Below are 3522 nucleotides of genomic sequence, written 5' to 3'. Positions count from 1 at the left end.
TATATAACAGCATATTACAAATCTTTGTATAACACATTCTGCTCAACAGAAATGAGAAAAACATCTCTTGTGTTGACCTAACGTTGGTTCATGTGTTCATAACAGGCCAGGTGATAATACCTGGCTTATGTGTATGTATATGCAAATCTATGGGTCTCAGTAAATGGGGATCTTTAACTTTTTGATGTAGGTATGTGGGGACAAATCAAACACAGGAGCACACACATATCTCAGGACACATAGTGGTAGTGTGTTTCACGATACACACCTCATTGCCATAGAAACTTCGTCCTCTGTCTCTTTTTGGCCCCTGTCCCCGTGTCCCTGGTGCCTCATTGGTGCTGATTGTCTGCTGAGCTGCTGCAAGAATTTCATCTAGTTTATCTGAGAGTAGAAAAGACAGAGAGAGAGAGAAAAAAAGAAAGGGACACACGGCAATGAAACAGAAAAATGGACAGTGACAAAATTAAGGAAAAAAGGGGAAAGGGGCACATTTGATGAACGTGGATAAGAAAGAGAGAAAGAGATTGAGTAAACATCCACTGACAAACATGAGCTCCCTTACTCAAAGCCATCTGATAGACTGTCCTCTTCTTCTCTGTAACTTGTGAGGATTCGAATTCTAAAAGAAAAGAAACTCAGAATAAGTGACTGAGCGGTGAGTGCCAAGTCATTTTGGAGAGACATTAATACAATGCCTTGAGCGAGAGTGTACCAGAGCATACCTGATTTTTTTTTCCAAGGGGTAGCAGCTGGAAGGAGGACAAAAGGAGACTTAAGTTTTGGCAGGAGTGAAAGTGTGATAGCGTTGTTACAGTGAATACTAATCATATTCCCCGGAGCCTGACAAACTGAGCCACCTCGCCAGGCTTTTCGATCTTCGATATTCAAGAACGTACATCACACCCACACTTTAAGACAGCTGATGCATGCACACTTATGTTACAGTAAAAATGCTGCACACACACACATACAGTATGCTGCTTGCTGTTACTCCCTCTAACACACTTGAAAACAAACACACAAATGTGGAATTAGTCTGAAGCTGACTCCCACCTCTCTCCACTGTTAAACGGTTAAGATGCAGCCAGCGGTGAAGTGGGGAAAAAGGAGACAAAAAGAAAGACAGAGTCAGTGGTTAAACCAGTAAACAGTAAAGGAACGAGTCTACAGGGGAGTTTAGAGGAACATTAAAGGTGACCCTGTAGTGTTTGCATCCACTGGTGTGAGTGAGCCTATGTGTGTGGACTGAATAGGAATAGGGTTATCTGCAATACTTATACTCAAGCTGTTGTCAGAATGTTTAAATTAAATGCTTTGCCAATGGTTAAATCAAGCATGAAATAGTTCTGAACTTGTCTTCATTTCAACTTTTATTTACAACTGCACTGCACAAACATTTTCAAAATGAAGCCATAGTTTTGTCAAAATGCGTGTCCAAACATGTAAACAGCACTTGCGTGAAATTATTGTCTGTAAAACAACCATTTGTGGACTCGAGTTCACTGCAGGATTGTTTCCATTGTAATGTCCTTGTTATCTTGCAGCATGACTTTTAGGTGAACTGGGACACTGCACCAATCACAGAGGTGAGATAGTTAAATAGGCGTCACAGCTAAATGAATTCTAATGAATTAGAATAAGCATATGGTAGGGCTGACATGGCTTCATCACACACTCTGCTCCTCTCACCTTGATCCACAAGAAGGCAAAAGCAAAGAGGATCTAAGTTATTATAAGGTGTGCGATTGTAAATTAAAAACCCACATTTCAAGGAACCTGGGATACTTATTGATAAATGCACTTGATGTTGAGTCAAACTGACTCTTTCATTTAAAAGTATAGCTAACTGATACCGACATTTTTAAAGGCCGATACTGATATTGATATTTGGGATTTTTAAAATCAGATTTTATATCAGCCAGTCATTTTGTTTAAAATAAAACACATTCTATAACCAGACAATATTGATACAGATATTCTGTAATTTTGACCAAGATACATGCACTAAGTGGGACATATCAATCAACTTAAAAAATGCTATCTGGTGCACAAACTATGTAATGGTGACACTGTTTCTGAATTACCTCAAACCTAGGCATGTGTATATCACTTCAGTTAATTTCAATACTTTAGTGTGATGATGATGAGGCTAGTCTACACAGTTTAAAACAGCAACATTGAACACATTCTCTCTAAAATCATGGCCTTTTGCCTTTTACCATAAAGCAATCACTATTTGTAAAATGTTAAATGGTTTAATTTGTAGCACCTTTAGGTCTGTTGGAGTGATACTCTATGCACTGAGATAATTAATACAGTATCACTGCATACATACAGTGCTAGTGGTTAGCTAATAGTGTATGAGCGCTAATGGTGGAAGGGAAGTGAGTTATGGGTTCAGGAAACTGGCACCTTTGTTTCAGACTGGGCGCTCATGCTTTGTGCTGGTCAGGTGAGGTTACACCACAGAGAGGAGGCAAGTGGGGGGAGGAGATGGGGGAGGAGTAAAGCAAAGGGCTGATTCCTTCAATCTGGATACATTTTAGTCACAACCTGACTTCCAGCAGCAGCAGGGCAGGACTCGTGGTAGTTGCTGCTGTTTACCGGTTTGGGCGAGTTTAAGTCATTGTTTTTAAGAGAAAGTACTGAAAACAGATCTGAGACCAGCCAACAAAGCCCTGCAGATCCCCCTCCTTTCCAGCAGCTTCAGATGTCATCAGCCTTCATTCATAATCAATTGCTCACTGGGCATGCTCAGAACCAGACAGCAGCGACGGCACCATAAACATATAGAACATATAATCCAGTCACCAACAGAGTGCTGAAGGGGTGATGTATCTTTGAATCCCAACCCCGAAAGTTAGCATCTCACTGTGGATTATTGCAGAAAATAAACTAACTTCTTTAGCAAGAAAATCTTTACAAATAAATGCCACTTTAATGATTTTGGGCTATTAAACAACTACACTACGGTCACATAATCGCAACAACGAGGCTGTAAGGGCCGACTAGTTGGCGTGATAATGTTCAGTAGAGTCATTTATCCACTAGTTAGCAAATGCCTTTTTTAAGAAACGTAAAAGCAAAAATATTTTGAGTATTTCTGATGTATTTTATATCATAGAACAAAACGTTAAAATCTCTTAAGCTTGTTTAAACTACGGACCTTATTTCAGGCTTCTCACCAAAAACCCATTCAAAGCGACCATTGACTTTGAGACGAGGGACCGGAAGCGCAAAAATGCTGACTCATTTCCAGGTGTTAAGGAATCATTCCTGCAGCACTCTCCAAAACACTGGCCAGCATTCCGATCTGCAAATGGGGGTGTTGACCCTCCCCGTGCACTCTCCTCCCACTATGTTTGCCTCAAATAGAGACGGCATAAGCATAATGTGTTACCATAGCAACGAGACCTGGAACAAAGTTGCTTTTTTTTCTCAATAATTACTCATCTCAATCATTTTCATCCTGGGTGTGATTTCGTCCAAATGAATCAAAGACGTTCTCAACAAAAGATA

The 3522-nt window shown here is 40.2% G+C and overlaps 1 long non-coding RNA gene across 2 annotated transcripts; it reads right to left on the bottom strand.

Moving 5' to 3' along the window:
* Positions 1 to 15: 15 nt before the first annotated feature.
* LOC116379861 (uncharacterized) lies at positions 16 to 3153 on the bottom strand. 2 transcript variants are annotated; one of them, XR_004212481.1, is made up of 4 exons: positions 1057 to 3153; positions 726 to 752; positions 566 to 622; positions 16 to 384 (listed from the first exon to the last, which is right to left on the bottom strand). It is a non-coding gene; the product is annotated as an uncharacterized LOC116379861 (long non-coding RNA). The 2 variants fall into 2 exon arrangements; XR_004212480.1 differs by having other exon boundaries at positions 18 to 384; positions 726 to 3153.
* Between the last annotated feature and the right edge of the window lie 369 nt (positions 3154 to 3522).

The sequence above is a fragment of the Anarrhichthys ocellatus genome, unplaced genomic scaffold (genome assembly GCF_004355925.1).
Source record: "Anarrhichthys ocellatus isolate YVR2014 unplaced genomic scaffold, GSC_Weel_1.0 scaffold5392, whole genome shotgun sequence".
NCBI classification, from domain to species: domain Eukaryota; kingdom Metazoa; phylum Chordata; class Actinopteri; order Perciformes; family Anarhichadidae; genus Anarrhichthys; species Anarrhichthys ocellatus.
Note: the sequence above shows the minus strand (reverse complement) of the source record. Positions and strands in the feature narration are given on the sequence as shown.